This window comes from Gobio gobio, assembly GCF_949357685.1.
Source record: "Gobio gobio genome assembly, chromosome: 25".
Classification (NCBI taxonomy): Eukaryota; Metazoa; Chordata; class Actinopteri; order Cypriniformes; family Gobionidae; genus Gobio; species Gobio gobio.
In genome coordinates, this window is record NC_137121.1 from 27,274,187 (window position 1) to 27,301,314 (window position 27,128).

The following is a 27,128-nucleotide window of genomic DNA, read 5'->3' on the forward strand; positions in this document are numbered from 1 at the left end:
TCTTGCTGTGAGGCAACGGTGCTACCCACGAGCCTAATAAAACCACACATACATATACCCAATACCCCCTTATATACCGGTACCACCAATATACTCATTACCACCATATATACCCAAATATACTTAGTACACCGACATACACTATATTGCCAAATGTTTTGGGATGTCTGCCTTTACATGACATCCCATTCTTAATCCGTAGGGTTTAATATGGAGTTGGCCCACCCTTTGCAGCTATAACAGCTTCAACTCTTGGAAGGCTTTCCACAAGATTTAGGAGTGTGTTTATGGACATTTTTGACCATTCTTCTAGAATGGTTTTTCTAGAAGAGGTCATTTGTGAGGTCAGGCACTGACGTTGGACAAGAAGGCCTGGCTAGCTCCAAACCCAGACTCATCCATCGGATTGCCAGACAGAGAAGCATGATTCGTCACTCCAGAGTCCGGTGGCTGCGTGGTTTACACCACTGCATCCAACGCTATGCTTTGCACTTGGTGATGTGAGGCTTGGATGTTCTTGAGCTAATCTGAAGGCCACACGAAGTTCAGAGGTCTGTAGCTATTGACTCTGCAGAAAGTTGGCGACTTCTGTGCACTGTGCGCCTCAGTATGCGCTGACCCCGCTCTGTGATTTTACGTGGCCTACCACTTCATGGCTGAGTTTCTGTTGTTCCCAATTGCTTCCACTTTGTTATAATACCACTAACCGTTGACTGTAAAATATTTAGTAGTGAGGACAATTTCACAAATGGACTTGTTGCACAGGTGGCAACCTATCACAGTACCACACTTGAATTCACTGAGCTCCTGAGAGCGACCCATTCTTTCACAAATGTTTGTAGAAGCGTCTGCATGCCTAGGCGCTTTATTTTATACACTTGTGGCCATGAAAGTGATTGGAACACCTGAATTCAATGATTTGGAGGGATGTCCCAATACCTTTGGCAACATAGTGTATCTCCAATAACACAAATACACCAATACCCCCCACATATACCCAATGTCACGTTGTACTATATCCAATATTATCACATACTCAAATACCCAGATACTGTATACGCAGTGCCACAAATATACATATTACCACCACATATTTCCACATATACCCCAAAACCCCACATATACTCAATACATCACACACAGTGGGCTCCACAAATATTGGCACCCTTGGTAAAAAGCTGAGCGTGGAAATTAGCTTTTGCCATTCCTCCTCTAAGTCTGTCATTTAAAAAATTCACAAAAATCTAACCTTCAATTGAAGTTAATTTACACAAAATATAAATGTGGAATAAACTAAATAAATATGGGTTTTTCAAAATTATTGGCACCCCTACAAAATCTAATGAGTAAAAATTTAACTGAACTATATTCCCATTCATATGGTAAGATTTAAGTTCACCTTATTGATCAAGTGATACGTCCTGCCTTCCTTTTTCACTGGGCTCTAAATATGAAGTTGCACACAGGCAAAATACCTATAGTCTTCCATCACTGTGGTAAAAGACCTGAGAATACATGAATGATGTGTGACAAAAGGCACAAATCAAGAAAGATAAGTTTAAATGTTGGAATACCCATTTCACCTAGGCAATAATTAAGTTTTAAAATCAAATGTAGATGGTAAAAATCTACCTGGAAGAGGATGTGTGTCTATAATGACCCCACACGCACTGAGGAGGATGGTTTGAATAGCCAAACAAACTGTAAAGGATTAGTTCACTTTCAAATAAACATTTTATTTACTAAGCTTGTGACGTCACGTAAAACACAATTACATTGAAAAGGTCACGCTAGACGCAGGCGCAAAGACGTTTGAACATGTGGATACGGTCCTCCTTCCGCTCATTTGTAAACACTGACTCGGTACTTCCGCCTGCGTCTACCGTGACCTTTTCAAAGTAATTGCGTTTTACATGACGTCACGAGCGCACATCACTGAACAGAGCAAGGCGAGCATTTGTGCTTATAAAACTTAAACTTTATTTAGTTAAAAATGGCCGATCGTTTCGCTAGATAAGACCCTTATTGATCGTCTGGTACCATTTGATGTGGTTTAAAGCCCTTTTGAAGCTGTACTGAACCTCTCATTTGGACCTTGAACCGTTTGGGGTCTATTGACTTCCATTATATGGAGAAATATCCTGAAATGTTTTATCAAAAATCTTCACTTCTTTTCGACTGAAGACAGAAAGACATGGATATCTTGGATGACAAGGGGGTGAGTAAATTATAAGCAAAAGTTTATTTGAAAGTGAACTAATCCTTTAAGGATAAAAGTTGGAGAATTGCAGAATTCAGGTGCTTGTTGGGTCTTGGGGTCAGAAAGTCTCCAAAACTATGATAAGTTCACCTATATAACCACAACTTGTTTGGGAAGGTTGCAATAAAAAACCCTCAAACAGAAAGCTCCTACAGTTCATGCACCTACAGTTTGCCAGGCGTTACAGGAACTTTTATAGTGAGACTGGGTTTTATAGTCAGATGAGATCACCAGAGGTGGGTTTGGCATAGACAGAAACAAAGCCATGTAAAAAGTACCACATCCCCACTGTGAAGTATGGTAACTTCAACGCTGTGAGGCTCATTTTCTTCCTTGATATGATACACAGTATCATCCATTAAGTACCAGCAGATATTAAATTAACACCTGACTGACCCTGTCAGGAAGCTTATAGGCAGTGGTTGGATCTTCCAACATGGCAATGATCCAAAGCACATCTCAAAATACACAACAGACTAGTTCACTGACCACAGAATGAAGGTTTTGCCATGGACACAGCAGTCCCCTGACTCAAACCCCACAAATAAACCCCAGGGATGAGCTGAAGAAAAGAGTCCACAAGCATGGACCTCTGAATCTGAAGAATCTGGAGAGATTCTGTATGGAGGAATGGTCTCAGATCTCTTGCCATACATTCTTCAACCATATTACACATTATAGGAGAGGATCCAGAGCCCTTATCTGCTGTTATCTATCAAAGGGAGGTTGTATAAAGTGTGAAGGTGTGCCAATAATTGTGGAATACATATATAGCCCCGTTTCCACAGAAATTATCTGGAACTTTTCCCCCAGGAACTCTTTTTTCCCCCAGACCTGCTGCTGTCTGTGTTTCCATCGCGGTCTAAAGTACTGTGACGATTAGTCCGGTGAAGTAGGACTGCACACGACTTTCCAGAGCCCATTGGATTTCGCCCTCCACAAATAAACACCTGAACCTCGTCGTCGGTCAATCTGTCATATTTTTTAAACTCCATTGTTGATTCGAATAGCAAACAACTCTTACGGCACGCATCACAACAGACTTTTAGGCAATATTATCTGCCTGTAATACCAGAGGCTGCACTTTTAGGACCGCCGCAGTTTTCAGGACTGCATTTCTAGGACCCTACTTTTTTGTGACAGCGCCATCTAGCCAACTGTTCTCCAACAGAGGAGACCTGATTCAAACTTGTTACAACTTAATTTTTATCAAAACAGCAGGCAAGCCCATTTTAAACTTAATTACTTAAATTAGTTTAAATATTTCAACAGGGTTACCAATGGGTAGGTTTAGGCTAGGGGTTGGTTAGGACAATATATCAATTAAACTTAATCAATTAAACAACTAAATCATTGCTAGGGTCCTAGAACTGTGGTCCTAGAAACGTTGTCCTGAAAATGCAGCCTCCAGGTTTGTAGGCAGATGCTACTCCTTTTAATTTGAAATAAAATGCTGTGTGAGCTTAACCAATCAGCGTGAAAGTTCCTGAACTTTGAAAAAGTACTACCTTGCAAGCAGGGCCGTTTTGAGGGGGACATTTTTACCTGGAACTTTATTTAGACCCCGGTTACTGCGGTTGAAACACACCAAGTGCCACCCCAAAGACCCTAGTTCCTGGGGTAAGTTCCCGCGGTGGAAACGCGGCTAATGTCAGAAAAAATTATTTGTTTTATGATTATTATAACTATTTGACTTTAATAAAAGGTTAGATTTGTGTGAATATTTTTAATGAAAGTCTAAGAGGAGAAATTTACAATCTTGGACTCCACAAATATTGGCACCCTTAGTAAATAGGAGCAAAACTGACTGTGAAAAGTTGTTTGGTCATTTTTCCTCTTAGTCGTTCATTCAAAATATTCACAAATATCTTGGTGTAATGGGTATATGTGGGTGTATTGGGTATATTTGGGGGTATTTTGTACATGTGGTTGCATAAATACACCATATACCCAATACACCCAAATATACCTGCTAATTATTCTCACCACATTATGTATACCAAACCGATATAAATAAATACCCCAATACATAGTATAACCAAATATGTTCTTCTATATCCAGTACCACAAATACACATACACATACACATTATACTCAATATACCCTAATATCTAATATACCCACATATACCCAATTCCCATATCCAGTACAACTTGATAATACCCCCCATATATATCCAATATCACCACATATATTCAATATCACATCATATACCAAATACCCCCGTTTATACCCAATATTCTGAGCTCGAAGCCCTCTCCTCGAACAGCACGGCATTTTTTTCCTGATCCGCATATTTTCGTGCTTCCGGCCAGCGGTGAGCTAGCGCATCCACTCCCAATGTGGACTGTTCCGCTATAGAGAGAAAAAAACAGTGGGCAGTGAGAGTTCTCTGCTGTCGCAAAGAGGTCCACCTTCACTTGCCCGAATATGATTCATATCATATTCACTGTTTGAGGATGTAGTTTCCATTCCTCTGGGACTACCCCCTGTCTCGACAGCATGTCCGCCCTGCAGTTCAAAATACCAGAAGTCGGACTGCCATTGCAAAGAGCTCCCTAGCCCGTACTCGATGTGTCTGTCATGACAAATTTGCGTTTGTGCACCTGCCCCATTGTCAAGCCCCGCTCGTACAAAGTTGGGCTAGTCCAAAGGGGCTATTGCCTCTAGGCATTCACAGCCCGCGGGTCACTATATCATGCATTGAGCCTGAGTGCCAGGCATGAGAGGGAATGTGGGCTTTCAGCCAACACTTAAGTGGCCGCATGGAGAAGGCCCAGGTGACACCGCAGAGGCAGCTGCCATCAACCCAAGAGCTTTTTAAAACTCTTTAAAGGAGCCGTGAGCAGCCAATCGTAGTGTAGTCATCAACATTACTAGCGGACCAGTCCACCAAATTGGACGCCACCGTGGACATGGCTTCATACTGTTACTCAGCTGGTGCTCCAAATGAAATTAGGTCCTCTGCATCTGAAGCATACGCCACTAGAGGTGAGGAAGGGTCTGAGCAGTGGGAGGCATGTGGCCGCTGAGCCAGCTTGAGCTCACCACTAAACTCGTCATGCTCCATGTCGGGAACCCGGAGAGTCCTGACGCTCATGGACTCACAATGAGGGCAATTAAAGCACGGCCCAGGCAAAAGAAGCACATCTCGTGTCCATCGGGAAGCTCAATAGGACAGAACAATGCTTCAAGGACTTGTTTGCCGGAATGCATAAGGGGATCTCGTAGAGTTAAATCTACTTTTCCACAATGACACATGTCACAGTCTTGCATGAAGGACAAAGATTCTGAGGAAATGATGCACAGCGTGCAATATATGGCGCATTCCCACCCCTAATTCTCATGTTTGAACGCCATTGGACATTGCGATTCAATGTTGTTATACCAATCAGGCTTCAGTATTCTAGGTGAAAGGTGTTTGTCCATAGCATCATCAATGATTCAACGTTGAGAGACGAATATTGAACGGGAAACTTCAACAGAGTCGAGATCTGAAATATTTGGTGTCTGAGATATTCTGTGGCACTGGCATATTTACGTGTCAGCGTCTGAAGAAGTTAAGCTCAGAATATAATTGTTCAAACAGTTATGGATTGTGTTGTGTTTAGGATCGATATGATGATTTACCGCCATTTATTTGCCAGAGGTATCGTTGATAGGCCCCAGGTAAATGAGGTAAAAGTGTTTTTATTATATGCTTGTTGTACATTAAAAGTCTTTTGAAACCTTTACCTTAAATTTGTCATTTGATAACTTTGCTATAATGAACAGAAGAATAGAAAAAAAAAAAACAATACTGAACAGCTGTTCAGCTACTCATTTACGTTTAGAGTATCCTAACGATACCTGTGGCAAATCAATGGCTGAAATCATTAAATAAACATAACACATGACACAATCTACAATTTTTTGCATAGAGGAACAATTATGTTCTAACCTTAACATTATTCAACACTGACATAATTTTGAAAGTCTCTTATGTTCACAAAGCTGCATTTATTTGATCAAAAATACAAATAAAAGCAGTAATATTGCGAAATATTATGAGTTTAAAAGAACTTTTATATCCATATTAAGTATATAGTTTAACATTAATGTGCCATGAAGCTTAAATTGTTATTAAATTAGGATTAAGTTATTGAATTATACTAATTTAATTATATTGATCATTCAGGTAATAGTAGAGGTATAGTCATTAAAGGGTTTTTATTTTATCAAATGAGAATATATTCTTTTCAGTTGACACGTTACTAATTTAACAATTTCTTTAAAGAACGTATTATAATAACGTTTTTCTATGTCAGACTTCATTCCAGGCCCCATAGGAATATTAAAAATGAAAATCATTATTACTTCTCAATTTACACATTCAGTTTCTCATCCTGCTTTGCTCGACAGCTGTGCCAATTACATCATTTTGAGTGCTTGGGGTGGGACAGTCCCAGGTAGCCATCAGCACCAGAACAGCTGTTTGGAAACATAAATAGTACAGATATAGATCTGCTCCTCATGTATTCACAGGCTCATCTGCTGAATAAAAAATAATGTTTCCCTGTTTCTCGAGACATGCCTGCCATTGCTTCATTTTATTTTATTCATATTTATTTATTTATTTTTTTTTACAAAAAAACAAAACAAAAAACAACACAGAGTCAAGAAACAGAGTTGATATCCCTTCCAGTTAATTTGTCAGACTGGAAATTTCTGGGGCAAATTTCGGAAAAAAATTTTTTCCCCATTTCTTGGGCACCAAATGCATTTTTTATTAACTTAGCAAAGCGTTCATGAACACTGCCTCATGTGTGGTCTTCAGTTTGTTAGATTAAAAATAAATTGCACAATCTAAAGAGGAGTTATTTATATGGAGGGGTTCGGGTGGAGATGAGGGATTTGATATTGTGTTTCAGGTGTTTGTGAGCCTATTGGTTCTCTGAATGGATCTACTACCATAAAAAGAGAGATGGGATTTCCTTAGTCATAGGGGAATACAATATATACTTATGATGCCCGCTTCTCACAGAGACCCAATTCATCCTCCATTCTTCTGGCTGTGTGTGCCTCAGCTCATAGGTGAGATGCTGTTTTTTTCTGCTTTTTACTTTGATTATCCTATTGTTAATGGGTTTATCCTGTTTGAATAGCATCTGGGTGAATCTTGACCAACTGCACTGTAGTTTGAAAATCAGTTTTTGGTGATTTTCGAAGATTTTAAACAAATGTTGCTATTTATGATGCATATGAAAGGTGTTATTTACTGCTTATTTATTATTATGTATTTTTTGTTAGCGTAATTTGAGATAAGTAGTTTGTGTATTATATAATTTTTCAGAACCTTTAAGAAAATATTTTGGGAAATCAATTATCTGTTTTTATGATGTTTTATTTGTTATGGGACAGTAAAGTATTTTTGTTGTGAATATAGAAAACTGGTATTGAAAAATCACTGGTAGATGAATGATAATGTGTTGATTTGAGATTTGGAAACTCGATCCGTTTCGGCCCTTAGGACTAGAGGGTGATATGCCAATGTTTATCTTGCTGTCAAGACCTTATCTTAAAATAAATAAATAACGCTTCAGCTGGTGTGTCTAAAATGACGCATAGGGATCCCTTTGGTGCTTTAGACAATGATGCTATGGCTTAAATCTGGGGTGTTAGCATTGTTCAAATGTAAAGGACTTTGCTACATTTTTACTCACATTATCACAATGGTACTCATTGTCAAACTTTAGACCTGGCATTGCAATTTGCATTCTGAAAGTAATCCTGAGAAGTAGATTAGAGAGTTGATAATTGTTCAATTGTTCAATTATTGATATATTGATACTTTTTTGATCCCATTAGGGAAATTTATGTTGTAAATATTAAATAAATTGTAATGTTATTTGACACATTTATTTAAATGATAATTAACTTATAATATAATATAATATGTGAGTTAATAAATTAATACATTTTCATTGGGTGTACTATTTCTTTGAAATTTGCAAGGGTCAGATCAGGTAGAAATACCTCCTATATTTTTATTTGGTTCTCCAAAAATATGTGGCAACACTATTTTTGAAATTTACTGTCCTTGCTTGATTGTGCATTACTGTGCCCCTAATTGGAAATAAATTTAGATAATTTGGTCATACTTTCAATTAAGGCTCAGTTTTTAAATAAATAGAAATTAAAACTGTGAGAAGGGGGCTTATGTGGAAAAAGTTAATGTCATGGTTTGAGTCATTATGTTAGATCATTTGCAGATGATTGGGAGGGAAGAAATGGAGGTGGGGTCAAGATTTGGATTATCACCCAGAAAGAGGCTTAGCACAGATCTCAGGAGATGGAAAACTTATACCTTCTGCCCAAAAATAGCAGATGATTCACTTTGGATCAGAAGACCATCACTGCCTTATTTGAACATAATGGTGACAGTCATTTAGCAGTTGCTTTTCGACCAATCGGAGAGGCAAATAGTAAAACAATGTTGTTAAAACATTATCCAAATGCACAAAAATAGTTCATGAAAGCATTTACTTTAGAATAAGTGATATTATATTATAAATATTATATTATAAATGGTTATGTTTAAGTCTGTATAGTTTCATTGTATTTTGTTCTCATTTTGTCTGTGTTCCTGGTCATTATTAGTTTCCATAGTTACTCATTAGTTCCCCACCTGTTCTTAGTTTTGTGAATTATTCTGTCTGTGTAGTTAAACTCTTAGTTTGCTCTGTTCATTGTTCTGTCGTTCATTTTGAAGTAGTTGTGTCCTATGAATTGTATTCCTGTATTTTTCTGCCTATTTTCCAAGTAAACTTTTTTAATTGCATTTGCTGTGTCATTTGATTATTACAGCTACCCAAATTGTTACAGAACAAGGAACTGAAAGATCAGATTTTTTTTAAGCCTTTTCTATAAATGGACTTACCAGCAGTCTGCCTGCTCTGCTAATAGCAGGAAGAGCAAACCCCTGAAGACCACACAAGGAAATTCACCCACAACCCGGATCGCTATAACACCAAACTCAGAGAACGATCCAAGGCACGCCTACCCAGTGATGGTACTTGAATTTCACTGTGTTCTTGGATTGGGTGCTGGTCTGACCAGGTGCATGAGCTGGCAACATCATCCGTCCCAATGGGTTTGCTTGTGGAGTTTGAGGGAATGGAGCCCTAACCACACTCCCGCCTCTGAGAACCAGTCTCCTGGTTCCACCCAGCCTCCCTCTTCTGCCTCATCTACCCAAGATAGCCAGTCCTTCGGCCCCCGTCTCTGCAGGCTTCCTTTTGTCTCTCGACGCCCCCTCTGTTGACTCCACTCTGCTGTGTGCATCTCGACATCATCTTCCAAGTCCATCGGCTCTTCGACCAGTCAGCTCCACCTTGATTCCTCCCTCCCTCGGCTCCACTTGGGGCCATCTTCTCGGCTCCACTTGGGGCCATCTTCTCGGCTCCACTTGGGGCCATCTTCTCGGCTCCACTTGGGGCCATCTTCTCTGCCTGCGCCATGGCCTTCAGCTACATTTTGTAGCACAGCTGCAATTGTAGTTTCCCTAAATGCGACAATAAAGCTGAGTCTGAGGGTGTATTCAAACCAGGAAAGTCTGTTAGTTCACTTGCTTTGGTCCAGACCAAATACAATGTTGATTTTTTTCTTGTTGTGCGGTTCGCTTCCACACTGCCCTTTTTACATTTACATTTAGTCATTTAGCAGACGCTTTTATCCAAAGCGACTTACAAATGAGGAATTGCAATTTTTGCAATTGAGCCAACATTTGTAAACAAAACCACATGTGTGCTAAGGTCATCCATTCATTGGACATTTTATATATATTTACCACACTAATTTATCTAAAAAATAACAAAGTGAAAATAAAGTGGCATTTTGTGGTTATTGAAACAACAGTTACCATGGTGAATACCAACATGACGGATTAGGTACCAGAGTTTGCTTGGAACCAAACCGAGACCACCTCTTCAGCTGGGTCTTGGTACGGCAGTTTGGTCCGCACCCGAGTGCAATTGCTGTATTCACACCTGCCCAAGAGATCTGCACCAAGGGGGGAAATGAACTTGAGTTCGATTCAATCGAACCACACAAGACAGGTGTGAATACACCCTGAGTCTGGGTCTGAGTGCCTTCACCCCTTCGGGTCCGTTGGGCTCCACCTTCCCTCTGGTTCTGCCTAGGTTCTCAGTCCCACTGGCCCTGGCCCAATGACACCCTAAACACTTGCGGTCTTCCTAAGAGGCCGCACTTTTGTGACGTACGGCACTTTGACTGTCGGTAAGAAGTCTGTTGTGGGGCTTGCAATAGTGCAGGCTCAGCAAAAGTGCGCATCGAGGACGCATATCGACCGCAAAGGGGCGCTTGTAAGCCCCCTTCTAAATTCAAAAATGACAAAGGGGACATCCTACGGTCTCATGGACTTAAAGGGTTATTTCACCCAAAAATGAAAATTCTGTCATTAATTACTCACCCTCATGTCGTTGGACACCCGTAAGACCTCCGATCATATTCGGAACACAAATGAAGATATTTTATTTGAAAGCTGATGGCTGAGAAAGGCTTCAGACAGGCCTCCATTGGCATTCAGTACATTGACACTTCCAAGATCCATGAAAGGCACTTAAAACGTCGTTACAAAGTCCATCTCACAACAGTGGCTCAAAATAACTATAAAAGTAAATAAAAAAAAAAATAAATAAAAAAAATCAAAATAACACCTTTATCCAACCTGTTCTTGACTTCCGTTTGTGCCTCCACGACGCATGTGCGAGAATATGACGCAGATCCGGCGTTCGGACATATGACCCAGAAGCGATTTGTTTACAAGCAGAGGAAGACCCGCGTATCTAAGCTGTTGGATTCTACATTGATCGTGCTTTAGGTCTCGGCGTAGTGCTCAAAATGGGACTAAAGTGTGTATTTCATGGATTCCCGAACGCCGGCGCTACGTCATATTCTCGCGCATGCGTCGTGGAGTCACACACGGAAGTCGAGAACAAGTTGGATAAAGGTGTTATTTTGATTTTTTTTTGCGCACAAAAACTATTGTCGTCGCATCGTAAAATTATTGTAGAGCCACTGTGGTGAGATGGACTTTGTAACGACGTTTTAAGTGCCTTTCATGGATCTTGGAAGTGTCAATGTACTGAATGCCAATGGAGGCCTATCTGAAGCCTTTCTCAGCCATCAGCTTTCAACTAAAATATCTTCATTTGTGTTCCGAATATGAACGGAGGTCTTACGGGTGTCCAACGACATGAGGGTGAGTAATTAATGACAGAATTTTCATTTTTGGGTGAACTAACCCTTTAAGGGACACACAGCAGCCATTGTAAGTCCACAAGACTGAAAGTGTATATTAAGTGTGCCATTTGGGACAGGGTCACTGGTTCTGCCTCAGTCCTCTGGCAACCAGGCTTGGTCTCCAGATCCACTAGTGTTGTTAGGTCTCATTGACATGTTGGCTCCGCCTGGGTCTCCACCTCCATTGCCTCAAGATCTCAATATGTCATTCCCCTGGGTCCACTTGTCAAGTATCCACCATGGCTCCTCCCTCCTCGACTCCACAATGGGCCTTCGTCTAGGCTGTGCTCTGGGTCCCAACCTGGCTCTTCCTGCTCTCGTGTCCTCCCTGGCTCCTCCCGCCATCATCGCCGCCCTGGTTTCTCCCGTCATCATCTCCTGTTACCTGCCCATTGCCAGAACAATGTCCCCCTCCAAAGCCCCTCCCCGCCCTCAATTGGACTGTTATTGTCAGGGTTAATGTCAGGTTTATGTTTAAGTCTGTTTAGTTTCATTGTGTTTTGGTTTCGTTTTCTCTGTTCCCACTTTGCCTGTGTTCCTGGTCATTATTAGTTTCTATAGTTACTCACCTGTTCTTAGGCAGTGTGTCCACCAAAGTGTTTTTAGTCAGCTGAAAACACCAGCGCTCCTGTGAAAATGCCTTGCTGTGGGCCTTGAGAGGTTGAGACGCTATATGGTCTACGGAATATCCGTGGAACTGTTAATAGTATCTGATTTCATCAGACTGGTAACCTGAATGTTGCGGGTTTGATTCTCGATACCAGCAGGAAATGACTGAGTACCCTTGGGCAAGGCACCTAACCCCCAATCACTCACTCCCCAGGCGCCACAGCAAAAATGGCTGCCCACTGCTCCATGTGTGTGTCCACGGTTTGCAGTGTGTGTGTGTTCACTACTCACTACTCCTAATGTGTGTGCATTAATTTGGATGTGTTAAATGCAGAGGACAAATTCCAAGTACTTTCACAAAAATGGATGAAGAGATGTGCTTGTTGTTGTCGTCTGTTGGCATTGTACAGAATGTGATGGTTGGTCGGTGTGTGATTTGTCCTGCCCCTCCCCCACTGTGATTGGACGGCTGGGTAAAAAGTGACAGTGATGAGCGCTGCATTTTACCCAAAGTTGAACATTCTTCAACTTTTGCTCAGTGTGAAATAGACGCTCAGGGCCTTGTCATGCTAATCTCATTTAAAAAAAATTAGTTGCTCCAATTGAAAACTATTGGTAAAATACACTAGCCTCAGATAAACGCTTTGGTGGACACATGGCCTTGTTTCTGTTTATTACTCTGTCTGTGTATTTAAACTCTTAGTTTTCTCTGTTCATTGTTACGTGTCATTTTTGTTGAAGTGGTTGTGTCCTATGAGTTTTATTCCTATATTCTCATCCGTGTTTGCCCAATAAATACTTTTGTTATTCCATTTCCTAAACTGTGCGATTATTACAGCCACCAAAATTTTTACAATATTATATTATTAGGGGTTCAAGCATGAAATGCTGAAACCCTATTGTAATTGTAAGGATTCGTAAAACGCATCGTGCAGGCCAAACCGTAAGGCCTAGAGACTTGAAACCTGGCCAGATGGTGGGCCTCAGTTTGGGGACAACCTATCAGAGTATGACCCCGAATGGCCCATAGGTGGCGCTACAGCAACCAAAAGTTCAAAATTGCTCATAACTCTTAGACTGTTTGTCTCAGGATCAAGTGTCTTATATCGTTGGAATCCTTGGCTCAAGGCGGACAAAATGGCTATCTCCGATTTTGATGTAGGCAGGGAAAGTTTTCTGCTATGTCGATTTTTGTCCAAAACCTACTTTTGCAAACTAGTCCCTGGTTTTTCGCCCGATCGGAACCGAACCAGTCTAGGACAATTCTCTGGACTCTCTAGATCAATAATTATCAAAAAAAAGTTGAACTTTGGCATTTGGGTGGCTGTAACAGGGTCATTTAAGAAAGGGGCGTGGCAAAATACACTAAAAAGCCTATTAATCCCAAATGAAAACTCAGAACTTCACCAAAATTGATGACCATATGTGTCAGAACATGGTGAGGAAGCATGCAGAGTTTCATGGAGATCGGACCATAGGTGGCGCTATAACTGGCAAAAAGCCTTCCTTCTTATTAGGGGTTCAAGCATGAAATGCTGAAACCCTATTGTAATTGTAAGGATTCGTAAAACGCATCGTGCAGGCCAAACCGTAAGGCCTAGAGACTTGAAACCTGGCCAGATGGTGGGCCTCAGTTTGGGGACAACCTATCAGAGTATGACCCCGAATGGCCCATAGGTGGCGCTACAGCAACCAAAAGTTCAAAATTGCTCATAACTCTTAGACTGTTTGTCTCAGGATCAAGTGTCTTATATCGTTGGAATCCTTGGCTCAAGGCGGACAAAATGGCTATCTCCGATTTTGATGTAGGCAGGGAAAGTTTTCTGCTATGTCGAATTTTGTCCAAAACCTACTTTTGCAAACTAGTCCCTGGTTTTTCGCCCGATCGGAACCGAACCAGTCTAGGACAATTCTCTGGACTCTCTAGATCAATAATTATCAAAAAAAAGTTGAACTTTGGCATTTGGGTGGCTGTAACAGGGTCATTTAAGAAAGGGGCGTGGCAAAATACACTAAAAAGCCTATTAATCCCAAATGAAAACTCAGAACTTCACCAAAATTGATGACCATATGTGTCAGAACATGGTGAGGAAGCATGCAGAGTTTCATGGAGATCGGACCATAGGTGGCGCTATAACTGGCAAAAAGCCTTCCTTCTTATTAGGGGTTCAAGCATGAAATGCTGAAACCCTATTGTAATTGTAAGGATTCGTAAAACGCATCGTGCAGGCCAAACCGTAAGGCCTAGAGACTTGAAACCTGGCCAGATGGTGGGCCTCAGTTTGGGGACAACCTATCAGAGTATGACCCCGAATGGCCCATAGGTGGCGCTACAGCAACCAAAAGTTCAAAATTGCTCATAACTCTTAGACTGTTTGTCTCAGGATCAAGTGTCTTATATCGTTGGAATCCTTGGCTCAAGGCGGACAAAATGGCTATCTCCGATTTTGATGTAGGCAGGGAAAGTTTTCTGCTATGTCGATTTTTGTCCAAAACCTACTTTTGCAAACTAGTCCCTGGTTTTTCGCCCGATCGGAACCGAACCAGTCTAGGACAATTCTCTGGACTCTCTAGATCAATAATTATCAAAAAAAAGTTGAACTTTGGCATTTGGGTGGCTGTAACAGGGTCATTTAAGAAAGGGGCGTGGCAAAATACACTAAAAAGCCTATTAATCCCAAATGAAAACTCAGAACTTCACCAAAATTGATGACCATATGTGTCAGAACATGGTGAGGAAGCATGCAGAGTTTCATGGAGATCGGACCATAGGTGGCGCTATAACTGGCAAAAAGCCTTCCTTCTTATTAGGGGTTCAAGCATGAAATGCTGAAACCCTATTGTAATTGTAAGGATTCGTAAAACGCATCGTGCAGGCCAAACCGTAAGGCCTAGAGACTTGAAACCTGGCCAGATGGTGGGCCTCAGTTTGGGGACAACCTATCAGAGTATGACCCCGAATGGCCCATAGGTGGCGCTACAGCAACCAAAAGTTCAAAATTGCTCATAACTCTTAGACTGTTTGTCTCAGGATCAAGTGTCTTATATCGTTGGAATCCTTGGCTCAAGGCGGACAAAATGGCTATCTCCGATTTTGATGTAGGCAGGGAAAGTTTTCTGCTATGTCGCATTTTGTCCAAAACCTACTTTTGCAAACTAGTCCCTGGTTTTTCGCCCGATCGGAACCGAACCAGTCTAGGACAATTCTCTGGACTCTCTAGATCAATAATTATCAAAAAAAAGTTGAACTTTGGCATTTGGGTGGCTGTAACAGGGTCATTTAAGAAAGGGGCGTGGCAAAATACACTAAAAAGCCTATTAATCCCAAATGAAAACTCAGAACTTCACCAAAATTGATGACCATATGTGTCAGAACATGGTGAGGAAGCATGCAGAGTTTCATGGAGATCGGACCATAGGTGGCGCTATAACTGGCAAAAAGCCTTCCTTCTTATTAGGGGTTCAAGCATGAAATGCTGAAACCCTATTGTAATTGTAAGGATTCGTAAAACGCATCGTGCAGGCCAAACCGTAAGGCCTAGAGACTTGAAACCTGGCCAGATGGTGGGCCTCAGTTTGGGGACAACCTATCAGAGTATGACCCCGAATGGCCCATAGGTGGCGCTACAGCAACCAAAAGTTCAAAATTGCTCATAACTCTTAGACTGTTTGTCTCAGGATCAAGTGTCTTATATCGTTGGAATCCTTGGCTCAAGGCGGACAAAATGGCTATCTCCGATTTTGATGTAGGCAGGGAAAGTTTTCTGCTATGTCGAATTTTGTCCAAAACCTACTTTTGCAAACTAGTCCCTGGTTTTTCGCCCGATCGGAACCGAACCAGTCTAGGACAATTCTCTGGACTCTCTAGATCAATAATTATCAAAAAAAAGTTGAACTTTGGCATTTGGGTGGCTGTAACAGGGTCATTTAAGAAAGGGGCGTGGCAAAATACACTAAAAAGCCTATTAATCCCAAATGAAAACTCAGAACTTCACCAAAATTGATGACCATATGTGTCAGAACATGGTGAGGAAGCATGCAGAGTTTCATGGAGATCGGACCATAGGTGGCGCTATAACTGGCAAAAAGCCTTCCTTCTTATTAGGGGTTCAAGCATGAAATGCTGAAACCCTATTGTAATTGTAAGGATTCGTAAAACGCATCGTGCAGGCCAAACCGTAAGGCCTAGAGACTTGAAACCTGGCCAGATGGTGGGCCTCAGTTTGGGGACAACCTATCAGAGTATGACCCCGAATGGCCCATAGGTGGCGCTACAGCAACCAAAAGTTCAAAATTGCTCATAACTCTTAGACTGTTTGTCTCAGGATCAAGTGTCTTATATCGTTGGAATCCTTGGCTCAAGGCGGACAAAATGGCTATCTCCGATTTTGATGTAGGCAGGGAAAGTTTTCTGCTATGTCGATTTTTGTCCAAAACCTACTTTTGCAAACTAGTCCCTGGTTTTTCGCCCGATCGGAACCGAACCAGTCTAGGACAATTCTCTGGACTCTCTAGATCAATAATTATCAAAAAAAAGTTGAACTTTGGCATTTGGGTGGCTGTAACAGGGTCATTTAAGAAAGGGGCGTGGCAAAATACACTAAAAAGCCTATTAATCCCAAATGAAAACTCAGAACTTCACCAAAATTGATGACCATATGTGTCAGAACATGGTGAGGAAGCATGCAGAGTTTCATGGAGATCGGACCATAGGTGGCGCTATAACTGGCAAAAAGCCTTCCTTCTTATTAGGGGTTCAAGCATGAAATGCTGAAACCCTATTGTAATTGTAAGGATTCGTAAAACGCATCGTGCAGGCCAAACCGTAAGGCCTAGAGACTTGAAACCTGGCCAGATGGTGGGCCTCAGTTTGGGGACAACCTATCAGAGTATGACCCCGAATGGCCCATAGGTGGCGCTACAGCAACCAAAAGTTCAAAATTGCTCATAACTCTTAGACTGTTTGTCTCAGGATCAAGTGTCTTATATCGTTGGAATCCTTGGCTCAAGGCGGACAAAATGGCTATCTCCGATTTTGATGTAGGCAGGGAAAGTTTTCTGCTATGTCGATTTTTGTCCAAAACCTACTTTTGCAAACTAGTCCCTGGTTTTTCGCCCGATCGGAACCGAACCAGTCTAGGACAATTCTCTGGACTCTCTAGATCAATAATTATCAAAAAAAAGTTGAACTTTGGCATTTGGGTGGCTGTAACAGGGTCATTTAAGAAAGGGGCGTGGCAAAATACACTAAAAAGCCTATTAATCCCAAATGAAAACTCAGAACTTCACCAAAATTGATGACCATATGTGTCAGAACATGGTGAGGAAGCATGCAGAGTTTCATGGAGATCGGACCATAGGTGGCGCTATAACTGGCAAAAAGCCTTCCTTCTTATTAGGGGTTCAAGCATGAAATGCTGAAACCCTATTGTAATTGTAAGGATTCGTAAAACGCATCGTGCAGGCCAAACCGTAAGGCCTAGAGACTTGAAACCTGGCCAGATGGTGGGCCTCAGTTTGGGGACAACCTATCAGAGTATGACCCCGAATGGCCCATAGGTGGCGCTACAGCAACCAAAAGTTCAAAATTGCTCATAACTCTTAGACTGTTTGTCTCAGGATCAAGTGTCTTATATCGTTGGAATCCTTGGCTCAAGGCGGACAAAATGGCTATCTCCGATTTTGATGTAGGCAGGGAAAGTTTTCTGCTATGTCGATTTTTGTCCAAAACCTACTTTTGCAAACTAGTCCCTGGTTTTTCGCCCGATCGGAACCGAACCAGTCTAGGACAATTCTCTGGACTCTCTAGATCAATAATTATCAAAAAAAAGTTGAACTTTGGCATTTGGGTGGCTGTAACAGGGTCATTTAAGAAAGGGGCGTGGCAAAATACACTAAAAAGCCTATTAATCCCAAATGAAAACTCAGAACTTCACCAAAATTGATGACCATATGTGTCAGAACATGGTGAGGAAGCATGCAGAGTTTCATGGAGATCGGACCATAGGTGGCGCTATAACTGGCAAAAAGCCTTCCTTCTTATTAGGGGTTCAAGCATGAAATGCTGAAACCCTATTGTAATTGTAAGGATTCGTAAAACGCATCGTGCAGGCCAAACCGTAAGGCCTAGAGACTTGAAACCTGGCCAGATGGTGGGCCTCAGTTTGGGGACAACCTATCAGAGTATGACCCCGAATGGCCCATAGGTGGCGCTACAGCAACCAAAAGTTCAAAATTGCTCATAACTCTTAGACTGTTTGTCTCAGGATCAAGTGTCTTATATCGTTGGAATCCTTGGCTCAAGGCGGACAAAATGGCTATCTCCGATTTTGATGTAGGCAGGGAAAGTTTTCTGCTATGTCGAATTTTGTCCAAAACCTACTTTTGCAAACTAGTCCCTGGTTTTTCGCCCGATCGGAACCGAACCAGTCTAGGACAATTCTCTGGACTCTCTAGATCAATAATTATCAAAAAAAAGTTGAACTTTGGCATTTGGGTGGCTGTAACAGGGTCATTTAAGAAAGGGGCGTGGCAAAATACACTAAAAAGCCTATTAATCCCAAATGAAAACTCAGAACTTCACCAAAATTGATGACCATATGTGTCAGAACATGGTGAGGAAGCATGCAGAGTTTCATGGAGATCGGACCATAGGTGGCGCTATAACTGGCAAAAAGCCTTCCTTCTTATTAGGGGTTCAAGCATGAAATGCTGAAACCCTATTGTAATTGTAAGGATTCGTAAAACGCATCGTGCAGGCCAAACCGTAAGGCCTAGAGACTTGAAACCTGGCCAGATGGTGGGCCTCAGTTTGGGGACAACCTATCAGAGTATGACCCCGAATGGCCCATAGGTGGCGCTACAGCAACCAAAAGTTCAAAATTGCTCATAACTCTTAGACTGTTTGTCTCAGGATCAAGTGTCTTATATCGTTGGAATCCTTGGCTCAAGGCGGACAAAATGGCTATCTCCGATTTTGATGTAGGCAGGGAAAGTTTTCTGCTATGTCGCATTTTGTCCAAAACCTACTTTTGCAAACTAGTCCCTGGTTTTTCGCCCGATCGGAACCGAACCAGTCTAGGACAATTCTCTGGACTCTCTAGATCAATAATTATCAAAAAAAAGTTGAACTTTGGCATTTGGGTGGCTGTAACAGGGTCATTTAAGAAAGGGGCGTGGCAAAATACACTAAAAAGCCTATTAATCCCAAATGAAAACTCAGAACTTCACCAAAATTGATGACCATATGTGTCAGAACATGGTGAGGAAGCATGCAGAGTTTCATGGAGATCGGACCATAGGTGGCGCTATAACTGGCAAAAAGCCTTCCTTCTTATTAGGGGTTCAAGCATGAAATGCTGAAACCCTATTGTAATTGTAAGGATTCGTAAAACGCATCGTGCAGGCCAAACCGTAAGGCCTAGAGACTTGAAACCTGGCCAGATGGTGGGCCTCAGTTTGGGGACAACCTATCAGAGTATGACCCCGAATGGCCCATAGGTGGCGCTACAGCAACCAAAAGTTCAAAATTGCTCATAACTCTTAGACTGTTTGTCTCAGGATCAAGTGTCTTATATCGTTGGAATCCTTGGCTCAAGGCGGACAAAATGGCTATCTCCGATTTTGATGTAGGCAGGGAAAGTTTTCTGCTATGTCGCATTTTGTCCAAAACCTACTTTTGCAAACTAGTCCCTGGTTTTTCGCCCGATCGGAACCGAACCAGTCTAGGACAATTCTCTGGACTCTCTAGATCAATAATTATCAAAAAAAAGTTGAACTTTGGCATTTGGGTGGCTGTAACAGGGTCATTTAAGAAAGGGGCGTGGCAAAATACACTAAAAAGCCTATTAATCCCAAATGAAAACTCAGAACTTCACCAAAATTGATGACCATATGTGTCAGAACATGGTGAGGAAGCATGCAGAGTTTCATGGAGATCGGACCATAGGTGGCGCTATAACTGGCAAAAAGCCTTCCTTCTTATTAGGGGTTCAAGCATGAAATGCTGAAACCCTATTGTAATTGTAAGGATTCGTAAAACGCATCGTGCAGGCCAAACCGTAAGGCCTAGAGACTTGAAACCTGGCCAGATGGTGGGCCTCAGTTTGGGGACAACCTATCAGAGTATGACCCCGAATGGCCCATAGGTGGCGCTACAGCAACCAAAAGTTCAAAATTGCTCATAACTCTTAGACTGTTTGTCTCAGGATCAAGTGTCTTATATCGTTGGAATCCTTGGCTCAAGGCGGACAAAATGGCTATCTCCGATTTTGATGTAGGCAGGGAAAGTTTTCTGCTATGTCGATTTTTGTCCAAAACCTACTTTTGCAAACTAGTCCCTGGTTTTTCGCCCGATCGGAACCGAACCAGTCTAGGACAATTCTCTGGACTCTCTAGATCAATAATTATCAAAAAAAAGTTGAACTTTGGCATTTGGGTGGCTGTAACAGGGTCATTTAAGAAAGGGGCGTGGCAAAATACACTAAAAAGCCTATTAATCCCAAATGAAAACTCAGAACTTCACCAAAATTGATGACCATATGTGTCAGAACATGGTGAGGAAGCATGCAGAGTTTCATGGAGATCGGACCATAGGTGGCGCTATAACTGGCAAAAAGCCTTCCTTCTTATTAGGGGTTCAAGCATGAAATGCTGAAACCCTATTGTAATTGTAAGGATTCGTAAAACGCATCGTGCAGGCCAAACCGTAAGGCCTAGAGACTTGAAACCTGGCCAGATGGTGGGCCTCAGTTTGGGGACAACCTATCAGAGTATGACCCCGAATGGCCCATAGGTGGCGCTACAGCAACCAAAAGTTCAAAATTGCTCATAACTCTTAGACTGTTTGTCTCAGGATCAAGTGTCTTATATCGTTGGAATCCTTGGCTCAAGGCGGACAAAATGGCTATCTCCGATTTTGATGTAGGCAGGGAAAGTTTTCTGCTATGTCGAATTTTGTCCAAAACCTACTTTTGCAAACTAGTCCCTGGTTTTTCGCCCGATCGGAACCGAACCAGTCTAGGACAATTCTCTGGACTCTCTAGATCAATAATTATCAAAAAAAAGTTGAACTTTGGCATTTGGGTGGCTGTAACAGGGTCATTTAAGAAAGGGGCGTGGCAAAATACACTAAAAAGCCTATTAATCCCAAATGAAAACTCAGAACTTCACCAAAATTGATGACCATATGTGTCAGAACATGGTGAGGAAGCATGCAGAGTTTCATGGAGATCGGACCATAGGTGGCGCTATAACTGGCAAAAAGCCTTCCTTCTTATTAGGGGTTCAAGCATGAAATGCTGAAACCCTATTGTAATTGTAAGGATTCGTAAAACGCATCGTGCAGGCCAAACCGTAAGGCCTAGAGACTTGAAACCTGGCCAGATGGTGGGCCTCAGTTTGGGGACAACCTATCAGAGTATGACCCCGAATGGCCCATAGGTGGCGCTACAGCAACCAAAAGTTCAAAATTGCTCATAACTCTTAGACTGTTTGTCTCAGGATCAAGTGTCTTATATCGTTGGAATCCTTGGCTCAAGGCGGACAAAATGGCTATCTCCGATTTTGATGTAGGCAGGGAAAGTTTTCTGCTATGTCGAATTTTGTCCAAAACCTACTTTTGCAAACTAGTCCCTGGTTTTTCGCCCGATCGGAACCGAACCAGTCTAGGACAATTCTCTGGACTCTCTAGATCAATAATTATCAAAAAAAAGTTGAACTTTGGCATTTGGGTGGCTGTAACAGGGTCATTTAAGAAAGGGGCGTGGCAAAATACACTAAAAAGCCTATTAATCCCAAATGAAAACTCAGAACTTCACCAAAATTGATGACCATATGTGTCAGAACATGGTGAGGAAGCATGCAGAGTTTCATGGAGATCGGACCATAGGTGGCGCTATAACTGGCAAAAAGCCTTCCTTCTTATTAGGGGTTCAAGCATGAAATGCTGAAACCCTATTGTAATTGTAAGGATTCGTAAAACGCATCGTGCAGGCCAAACCGTAAGGCCTAGAGACTTGAAACCTGGCCAGATGGTGGGCCTCAGTTTGGGGACAACCTATCAGAGTATGACCCCGAATGGCCCATAGGTGGCGCTACAGCAACCAAAAGTTCAAAATTGCTCATAACTCTTAGACTGTTTGTCTCAGGATCAAGTGTCTTATATCGTTGGAATCCTTGGCTCAAGGCGGACAAAATGGCTATCTCCGATTTTGATGTAGGCAGGGAAAGTTTTCTGCTATGTCGATTTTTGTCCAAAACCTACTTTTGCAAACTAGTCCCTGGTTTTTCGCCCGATCGGAACCGAACCAGTCTAGGACAATTCTCTGGACTCTCTAGATCAATAATTATCAAAAAAAAGTTGAACTTTGGCATTTGGGTGGCTGTAACAGGGTCATTTAAGAAAGGGGCGTGGCAAAATACACTAAAAAGCCTATTAATCCCAAATGAAAACTCAGAACTTCACCAAAATTGATGACCATATGTGTCAGAACATGGTGAGGAAGCATGCAGAGTTTCATGGAGATCGGACCATAGGTGGCGCTATAACTGGCAAAAAGCCTTCCTTCTTATTAGGGGTTCAAGCATGAAATGCTGAAACCCTATTGTAATTGTAAGGATTCGTAAAACGCATCGTGCAGGCCAAACCGTAAGGCCTAGAGACTTGAAACCTGGCCAGATGGTGGGCCTCAGTTTGGGGACAACCTATCAGAGTATGACCCCGAATGGCCCATAGGTGGCGCTACAGCAACCAAAAGTTCAAAATTGCTCATAACTCTTAGACTGTTTGTCTCAGGATCAAGTGTCTTATATCGTTGGAATCCTTGGCTCAAGGCGGACAAAATGGCTATCTCCGATTTTGATGTAGGCAGGGAAAGTTTTCTGCTATGTCGAATTTTGTCCAAAACCTACTTTTGCAAACTAGTCCCTGGTTTTTCGCCCGATCGGAACCGAACCAGTCTAGGACAATTCTCTGGACTCTCTAGATCAATAATTATCAAAAAAAAGTTGAACTTTGGCATTTGGGTGGCTGTAACAGGGTCATTTAAGAAAGGGGCGTGGCAAAATACACTAAAAAGCCTATTAATCCCAAATGAAAACTCAGAACTTCACCAAAATTGATGACCATATGTGTCAGAACATGGTGAGGAAGCATGCAGAGTTTCATGGAGATCGGACCATAGGTGGCGCTATAACTGGCAAAAAGCCTTCCTTCTTATTAGGGGTTCAAGCATGAAATGCTGAAACCCTATTGTAATTGTAAGGATTCGTAAAACGCATCGTGCAGGCCAAACCGTAAGGCCTAGAGACTTGAAACCTGGCCAGATGGTGGGCCTCAGTTTGGGGACAACCTATCAGAGTATGACCCCGAATGGCCCATAGGTGGCGCTACAGCAACCAAAAGTTCAAAATTGCTCATAACTCTTAGACTGTTTGTCTCAGGATCAAGTGTCTTATATCGTTGGAATCCTTGGCTCAAGGCGGACAAAATGGCTATCTCCGATTTTGATGTAGGCAGGGAAAGTTTTCTGCTATGTCGAATTTTGTCCAAAACCTACTTTTGCAAACTAGTCCCTGGTTTTTCGCCCGATCGGAACCGAACCAGTCTAGGACAATTCTCTGGACTCTCTAGATCAATAATTATCAAAAAAAAGTTGAACTTTGGCATTTGGGTGGCTGTAACAGGGTCATTTAAGAAAGGGGCGTGGCAAAATACACTAAAAAGCCTATTAATCCCAAATGAAAACTCAGAACTTCACCAAAATTGATGACCATATGTGTCAGAACATGGTGAGGAAGCATGCAGAGTTTCATGGAGATCGGACCATAGGTGGCGCTATAACTGGCAAAAAGCCTTCCTTCTTATTAGGGGTTCAAGCATGAAATGCTGAAACCCTATTGTAATTGTAAGGATTCGTAAAACGCATCGTGCAGGCCAAACCGTAAGGCCTAGAGACTTGAAACCTGGCCAGATGGTGGGCCTCAGTTTGGGGACAACCTATCAGAGTATGACCCCGAATGGCCCATAGGTGGCGCTACAGCAACCAAAAGTTCAAAATTGCTCATAACTCTTAGACTGTTTGTCTCAGGATCAAGTGTCTTATATCGTTGGAATCCTTGGCTCAAGGCGGACAAAATGGCTATCTCCGATTTTGATGTAGGCAGGGAAAGTTTTCTGCTATGTCGAATTTTGTCCAAAACCTACTTTTGCAAACTAGTCCCTGGTTTTTCGCCCGATCGGAACCGAACCAGTCTAGGACAATTCTCTGGACTCTCTAGATCAATAATTATCAAAAAAAAGTTGAACTTTGGCATTTGGGTGGCTGTAACAGGGTCATTTAAGAAAGGGGCGTGGCAAAATACACTAAAAAGCCTATTAATCCCAAATGAAAACTCAGAACTTCACCAAAATTGATGACCATATGTGTCAGAACATGGTGAGGAAGCATGCAGAGTTTCATGGAGATCGGACCATAGGTGGCGCTATAACTGGCAAAAAGCCTTCCTTCTTATTAGGGGTTCAAGCATGAAATGCTGAAACCCTATTGTAATTGTAAGGATTCGTAAAACGCATCGTGCAGGCCAAACCGTAAGGCCTAGAGACTTGAAACCTGGCCAGATGGTGGGCCTCAGTTTGGGGACAACCTATCAGAGTATGACCCCGAATGGCCCATAGGTGGCGCTACAGCAACCAAAAGTTCAAAATTGCTCATAACTCTTAGACTGTTTGTCTCAGGATCAAGTGTCTTATATCGTTGGAATCCTTGGCTCAAGGCGGACAAAATGGCTATCTCCGATTTTGATGTAGGCAGGGAAAGTTTTCTGCTATGTCGAATTTTGTCCAAAACCTACTTTTGCAAACTAGTCCCTGGTTTTTCGCCCGATCGGAACCGAACCAGTCTAGGACAATTCTCTGGACTCTCTAGATCAATAATTATCAAAAAAAAGTTGAACTTTGGCATTTGGGTGGCTGTAACAGGGTCATTTAAGAAAGGGGCGTGGCAAAATACACTAAAAAGCCTATTAATCCCAAATGAAAACTCAGAACTTCACCAAAATTGATGACCATATGTGTCAGAACATGGTGAGGAAGCATGCAGAGTTTCATGGAGATCGGACCATAGGTGGCGCTATAACTGGCAAAAAGCCTTCCTTCTTATTAGGGGTTCAAGCATGAAATGCTGAAACCCTATTGTAATTGTAAGGATTCGTAAAACGCATCGTGCAGGCCAAACCGTAAGGCCTAGAGACTTGAAACCTGGCCAGATGGTGGGCCTCAGTTTGGGGACAACCTATCAGAGTATGACCCCGAATGGCCCATAGGTGGCGCTACAGCAACCAAAAGTTCAAAATTGCTCATAACTCTTAGACTGTTTGTCTCAGGATCAAGTGTCTTATATCGTTGGAATCCTTGGCTCAAGGCGGACAAAATGGCTATCTCCGATTTTGATGTAGGCAGGGAAAGTTTTCTGCTATGTCGATTTTTGTCCAAAACCTACTTTTGCAAACTAGTCCCTGGTTTTTCGCCCGATCGGAACCGAACCAGTCTAGGACAATTCTCTGGACTCTCTAGATCAATAATTATCAAAAAAAAGTTGAACTTTGGCATTTGGGTGGCTGTAACAGGGTCATTTAAGAAAGGGGCGTGGCAAAATACACTAAAAAGCCTATTAATCCCAAATGAAAACTCAGAACTTCACCAAAATTGATGACCATATGTGTCAGAACATGGTGAGGAAGCATGCAGAGTTTCATGGAGATCGGACCATAGGTGGCGCTATAACTGGCAAAAAGCCTTCCTTCTTATTAGGGGTTCAAGCATGAAATGCTGAAACCCTATTGTAATTGTAAGGATTCGTAAAACGCATCGTGCAGGCCAAACCGTAAGGCCTAGAGACTTGAAACCTGGCCAGATGGTGGGCCTCAGTTTGGGGACAACCTATCAGAGTATGACCCCGAATGGCCCATAGGTGGCGCTACAGCAACCAAAAGTTCAAAATTGCTCATAACTCTTAGACTGTTTGTCTCAGGATCAAGTGTCTTATATCGTTGGAATCCTTGGCTCAAGGCGGACAAAATGGCTATCTCCGATTTTGATGTAGGCAGGGAAAGTTTTCTGCTATGTCGAATTTTGTCCAAAACCTACTTTTGCAAACTAGTCCCTGGTTTTTCGCCCGATCGGAACCGAACCAGTCTAGGACAATTCTCTGGACTCTCTAGATCAATAATTATCAAAAAAAAGTTGAACTTTGGCATTTGGGTGGCTGTAACAGGGTCATTTAAGAAAGGGGCGTGGCAAAATACACTAAAAAGCCTATTAATCCCAAATGAAAACTCAGAACTTCACCAAAATTGATGACCATATGTGTCAGAACATGGTGAGGAAGCATGCAGAGTTTCATGGAGATCGGACCATAGGTGGCGCTATAACTGGCAAAAAGCCTTCCTTCTTATTAGGGGTTCAAGCATGAAATGCTGAAACCCTATTGTAATTGTAAGGATTCGTAAAACGCATCGTGCAGGCCAAACCGTAAGGCCTAGAGACTTGAAACCTGGCCAGATGGTGGGCCTCAGTTTGGGGACAACCTATCAGAGTATGACCCCGAATGGCCCATAGGTGGCGCTACAGCAACCAAAAGTTCAAAATTGCTCATAACTCTTAGACTGTTTGTCTCAGGATCAAGTGTCTTATATCGTTGGAATCCTTGGCTCAAGGCGGACAAAATGGCTATCTCCGATTTTGATGTAGGCAGGGAAAGTTTTCTGCTATGTCGAATTTTGTCCAAAACCTACTTTTGCAAACTAGTCCCTGGTTTTTCGCCCGATCGGAACCGAACCAGTCTAGGACAATTCTCTGGACTCTCTAGATCAATAATTATCAAAAAAAAGTTGAACTTTGGCATTTGGGTGGCTGTAACAGGGTCATTTAAGAAAGGGGCGTGGCAAAATACACTA

The 27,128-nt window shown here is 42.1% G+C and overlaps 1 protein-coding gene across 1 annotated transcript in view; it reads left to right on the forward strand.

The window, feature by feature from the left end:
- The first annotated feature begins 7,288 nt into the window (after positions 1 to 7,288).
- The window catches only part of tnni2a.1 (troponin I type 2a (skeletal, fast), tandem duplicate 1), a 38,861-nt gene continuing 19,021 nt past the window's right edge, over positions 7,289 to 27,128 (forward strand). The window contains exon 1 of the mRNA XM_079809633.1: positions 7,289 to 7,334. The gene's annotated coding sequence lies outside the window, so the exon portion shown is untranslated. The remainder of the gene's footprint in view (positions 7,335 to 27,128) is intronic.